Here is a 5976-nt window from a genome sequence, read left to right on the forward strand (position 1 = left end):
TCTAAATGAACCATAGACCTGCACAGACCGACATACAAAGTTAAAATTCCTAGAAAATATTTGAGAGATAAAAAAAAACAAAAAGTCAAATCAGAAAGTGAAAGAAAATAGTCACAACACATAAAATACCTTTGCAAGTCAGTAATAAGCCAAAATTTTAAAAGATTAAATTTAAGTGTGTGTGTGTGTGCATTGTGTGTGGGTATACACATGTGTGTTTATATGCACATGTGTTTGTGCTCATGTTTGTGTGCATGTGTGTGGGTATACACATGTGTGTTTGTGTGTGCATGTATGTGCATGTGTGTATGCTCTAGCATTTGCATGTGTTACACCGCACATGTGCAGGTTGGAGACAGCTTTGCAGAGTTGGCTCCTTCCTTCCACCTTGACATGGGTGCCAAGATCAAATTCAGGTCTCAGGCTTTTGAGACAAACACCTTCACCTCCTGAGCCATCTCAGGAGCCCCAACTAACCCAGTTTTTAAAACAGGCCAAGGTTGGGGTTACAACTCTGTTTTGGACAGCCTGCTCAGCATACACAAAGTTCTGAGTCGGAACTCCTCAGCACCAAATAAAAGTAAGAGTTGTACTATAGAACTGTGACCCCTACACTCAAGACAGGAAAGTCAGACGTTCAAGGTCATCTGTAGGGGGTGGTTCTGATGCTTTGATCAGGAATCTGCATGTAAAAGCCAAAGGCCCTGTTCCCCAATTGATTATCTGGGGGGGGGGGGGGGAAGCAGTGTGTGAATAAAGATTCTATTGGTGCCCTCAACACAGAAGAACAAACACACAACAAGAAGGATGGATGTCAAGTCATCCTACTGAATGAAAGAAACTAGACACAAGTGCATTCACGTAGTAGGAGTTCATTGCCCAGATGTAACTGAGTTCTTGTACAGTGAGATCATTTGTACAAACGTAAACTGACATAAAGACACAAAAAGATCAGTGGTCCTGGGGTTCAGTGTCAGGGAAGGAGACCCTGCCAAGGGACATAGGAATTTTTCAGAGAATGCAAATATTCTTTGTTGTTATTGTGGTTTGGTGAGTATATACAATTATCAGGATGTGTCCACTTGGGTTGTAATATAAATTATAAATATAATATAATATACAAATGTAGTATAAATTATATTGGCAGTTGTCGTATTCCTTTTGTGCTTTTTCAGAATGGATTCTGGGATCAAGGATCTTGTTGGTTTGCCCTGCGTGCAGTTGGTTGTTCTTGTCTCAGACTATAGGAAATTTATTTCAAATGTTCCCCCAGACACCTTGTCCTGCGGTATGCTGGCCCCCGTCTATAAAAGAGAAGGAAAAATAGTATCAAAACCAGTGCACCCTGAGAACAGCTAGAAGGCAAACCGCTTTCAACAGAGGTCACTGTTTTTATCCCAGGCTGCAAAAGCCTGTGGTGGGAATGAGAAGGCAGAAGCTCTTCGTAGAGTATGGTCTGCCAGGGGTTCTTTTGATCCAGAACTCCAGTGGGAGTTTTGGCAGGACCTCCCTGGTCCTTTCTGCCAGAAATGTAAACCCACGACCTGCTGCTTGCTACTCGTTCTTTTGCTCTTTGTGGGTCTCTCAACCAGACTACACCAGTCATTCCTACTGGCTGTGATAAGTGATCTTATCTCTCTGCTGCTTGCTATTTCTCCTTCTACTTTTGCTTACACTAAATTCATATTGACTCACCCATTCGAAACCAAAAGGACAGCAGTCACAGATCATTCTCAGCACAGAACAGGGGTCATTCATCAGAAGAATATAGAAATGTGGTGTCCAAAGGTCAGAAACCCCAAGACAAAGGCAGAGATTAGAGCCTCCAAGTCAGGAACACTAAAGGTTGCCACTGGGAGCTGGAAGAGAGAACGAACAGTTATCCCGTGACCCTTGGGAGCATGGCTGTGCCAGAGCTATGACCTCAGGCTTCTGGCCTCCAGGACTGAGATAGGGTCAGAGGTTACATCTTCTATTGTTTAACCTGTAGGGTGAGATAAGGGAAAAGCTGAGAATGGTCTGTGGGGTTCAAAACCATGGAGGTCACAGTGGCCTTGACCAGAGCTATCAAACAGAATGGTGAGACAGACACCATCACTAAAATTCTTTCCTAGGCAAATAGAGAAGAGGATACAGAGGCAGCCAGCATACTCTGTGCCTGGGGTTGCAGAACAACAGACTACTGTCTGATTAAAAGTGGAAAGCAAAAAAATAAAACAGAGGTTTATTCACTGTGACCACGTTGGGAAGAAAGACAAAGAGAACCAGTAAGCACTCAAGTCTATCTCTGGTCCTGAAGGGAAATCAAAATTTCAATAGAGAGGCCAGGATTTCCACAGCTAAACTTAGTCCTGGTGCAGTCACACCCACCATTATCTGTGTTGCAGTCTCATCCTGAAAGGTGACAAGTCGTTAGGACTGTGGGAAATCTCTTTCTGGGAGGCAAATTAGTGCACAGACACACACACACACACACACACACACACACACACACACACACACGAATGCATGCATACACCCACTGGCTGTTACAGTTTTCTTCTTCCAGCTGAGATTGCTGGAAAAGCTCCCCCTGTCTTTAGAGGTTCATTGTTTCGATAGTCTGATAGATGGAGAGATGCAAAGGTCTCTCTAGAATATCCCCATTGAAATGTAACGATTCAAGTGGTCATTGATGACAACAATGTCTACTTTGTCAGAATTGTGAGTAGCCTGGGTGACAAATGATCCAATACGCTCACACCTGCTCACTCTGACCTTCACAATCAAGGCTCAAAGGCTAATCTGGCACTCCATGAGAATGTGCAGTGTCCTTAGAAGGAGAAGAAGCCGAGAGATGTTAGTAATTATTAAAGTATGTGTGTGTGTGTGTATGTGTCTGTGTAAATGTGTGTCTGTGTGCATGTGGTGACTCTGTGTGTCTGTGTTATGTGTGTGTGTCTGTGTATCTGTATGTGTCTGTGTGTGTGTATCTGTGTGTGTGTGTCTCTGTGTCTGTGTCTGTGTAAATGTGTGTGTGTCTGTGTATCTGTGTGTGTGTCTGTGTGTGTGTGTGTGTCTGTGTCTGTGTAAATGTGTGTGTGTCTGTGTATCTGTGTGTGTGTGTCTGTGTGTGTGTGTGTATCTGTGTGTGTATCTGTGTGTGTGTGTCTGTGTGTGTGTGTGTGTCTGTGTGTGTGTGTCTGTGTGTGTGTGTGTATCTGTGTGTGTGTGTGTGTCTGTGTATCTGTGTGTGTGTATCTGTGTGTGTGTCTGTGTATCTGTGTGTGTCTGTCTGTGTGTGTGTGTCTGTGTCTGTGTAAATGTGTGTGTGTGTCTGTGTGTGTGTGTGTGTCTGTGTGTGTGTGTGTGTGTGTGTCTCCTTTCCTTCGCATCCTCTATGCTGCTTTCTGGTTGTCACTTCATCTTATCTACAAGGTCTCTTCCGACTGTCATCTTTTTGGAGGACATGCCTGCTAAAGCATTTTTATAATCTCTTAAGAGTTTGAGTAAGCCTTTGAATGGCAGGTCTGCATGTCAATAATGGGTGTGAGCTGGCAGAACAGCAGCGTCCCTCTCAGGAGGTCCAGCTGAGCCCCCAGGGTGAGGGGGGGATGGGCACAATGGCCCTCATTCGAGCAGGAATGCCTTTCAGGTGCCTGCTGCACCGTCCTGGTGCCAGGCCCAGCTGGCTCTCAACCATTCCAGCCCTCCTTCACCACATCGGTCCACCCCAATTCCTTCTCGGAAACTCTGCTTCTTTGCTGCACACCACGTGCTCGGCTAGGCCCCATCTGACAGCTGGGGCCCCTGGCCCAACCCCACAGACACCCAGTGTTCCTTTCACAGGCTCCGGTGAGCCAAGTCTACTTCCTTTACAACCCTTTTGCAGGCCCTCCCTTTCCCTCGTGTGCCATGCCAATGGCTTACAGGCTCCATGAAAGGACTCAGGGGCCGAGAACTTGGATCAATGGGGTCTTTATTTTTGAACATCAGTAAACAGCACAAATCAGTTGAATGGGTGCTGCCCTGTTCGTGATTCCAATGCTTGCTGTGGTTTCCAGCCAGCATTAGATGCCCTGAGAATGTGCTTGTTACTGCTGGCTAATGAAGAGTGTGGCTCCTTTTTCTTAACTTGAACACACTCCAAAACACTGGCCCGAAAGATCAGTGTGACACTGGAGAGGGTGAATGGGGAAATCTTTAACCTTCCTTTTGAAACAGTCCATTGGTGTTGTTCTAACCATTTTCTTTCCTCTTCCTTTTGGTCTGCCCTCTGGCATCGCTGGATCAGCTTGATGCAGAATACAATCTTTTTTAAGACTCAGAAAATGGTGCCAGGATTGTTTCCGCTAACTGAGCTACAAATCGTGTAATTAGAGATGAAAAGTCCCAGGAACCTTTAACTTGTGCCTGTGGCTTTGTCGAAATGGACCCTGTCACTGTGTTTTGGGGGTTGTTCTTGTCACTCTGGCTATTTGTTTGTGGAACCACTCACAGCTCATTCAATGCCACCAGCAAGGGACATGGCCTACTTGTTTCGACTAAAAATAGTCACTGGTGTGGTTAAAACCACAGGGAAAGTAATCCTTCAAAAGATTTAAGATTCTGGAGTTGTAGCTAGCCTTGCCTAATATGCTTGAGGCCATGCTGGAATAAAAGAATTTAAGACCAAAAAAACCTACATATTTTCCCCAGTAGAATTGAACACTTAACAACAAAGATTGAACTTTTGTTCTTATTTGAATACAAAAGGCATAAAGTAAAGGAGGTAGCAGAGCTTCCCCGGGCACTAACACCTCCACATGCCCTCTGTGTGGTAGGACAGACAAAGAGCAAATTCTGGAGGCAGAAGGCAGGGGTTCGAATCCCTGTCCCAGCACTGAGTGTGGTACTGGGCAAATTACTCTCTATGACCCAGTCTCCCCTTCTATAAGATCAGTTAATGTCACCCCACCCTGATCCCAGGTGAACAACTCATTTTTCTATCTAGCTCAGGAAAAGCAGCCCCTCATGGTGGGTGTCACTCTTGTCCTTCTGGGTGAACAATGGTTAGCCTCTGTCCAGTCCTCACAGCCTGCCAGGATGACCCCACACATACTACTCTAGCCCCTCCTCACGCTCCTGTCCACTTCTGCAGTATCTGAGGAAGCTCTAGCTTGACCAAGTGGTCAAGAAATCTGTTACTCCCCAAATCAAGCTGCCACCACTATAGTGTGACATTCGAAGCCACCAGGAAGGCAGCAAGGAGCAGAGAACTCCAGGCCACCATGTGAACAGTGTAACTTTAATTTTTTTTCAAATCCTATTTTTAATGATGGTTCTTAAACACCTTAACCCTGTAGCCCACCACGCACCAGAGATAGTGGAAAAGAAAGGAGCAGGGGGCTGGGGGTGTAGAGTAAACCTGTTTAGAAAGGTCCTTTAGAGCAACTCCGGTCTGTGTTGTCTGGAAATCAAGTCAGCAGGTCAGTTCACAGGTCAGCAGCAGCAGCTCAGTCCGCACACAGACACTTTACAGACAGAGCAGCAGTCCAGGTTAGTGGAGTTGGGCTCCTAGCAGAGACAGCCAGGCCTCAGCCTCTGCACAAGTCAGCAGCAGGGAGCAGGGCCAACAGGAGCACCAGGAGAAGTTCTCAGCTGTGCCTCTCTCAACAAAGTGAAGACTTGAGACCAACAAGCAAGTGCTGCACAGCCGGCTCTAGAACTAACCCAAGCTCAGCCCCCGTCACTGTCCATCGAATCCTATTTATATCTTTTGAGTGTCCTCTATGCGTCTGCCCGCAGCATGTGCCTTACCTCAGCTGACATCGCTCTGCCAGTCAACCCGAGTCCAAGGAAGCAGCAGAAAGCTGCAGCACGCCACCAGAAGTTTTTTGGTGCATTTCTCTCTTATGTAGTCCCAACCAATAAAGCTTAACTACACCATGTAAGGCGGACCAATATAGGCAAGGCGCTAGCAAAGACTCCTCCGTCACGTGTCCTTTCACATGCTTG

At 46.1% G+C, this 5976-nt stretch overlaps 1 long non-coding RNA gene across 1 annotated transcript; it reads right to left on the reverse strand.

Annotated features, from left to right (window-relative positions):
• Nucleotides 1-856: 856 nt before the first annotated feature.
• Nucleotides 857-5645, reverse strand: LOC102546557 (uncharacterized). The gene is made up of 3 exons (XR_592107.3): nt 5387-5645; nt 1696-1859; nt 857-1304 (listed from the first exon to the last, which is right to left on the reverse strand). It is a non-coding gene; the product is annotated as an uncharacterized LOC102546557 (long non-coding RNA).
• Between the last annotated feature and the right edge of the window lie 331 nt (nt 5646-5976).

The sequence above is a fragment of the Rattus norvegicus genome, chromosome 4 (genome assembly GCF_036323735.1).
Source record: "Rattus norvegicus strain BN/NHsdMcwi chromosome 4, GRCr8, whole genome shotgun sequence".
NCBI lineage: Eukaryota > Metazoa > Chordata > Mammalia > Rodentia > Muridae > Rattus > Rattus norvegicus.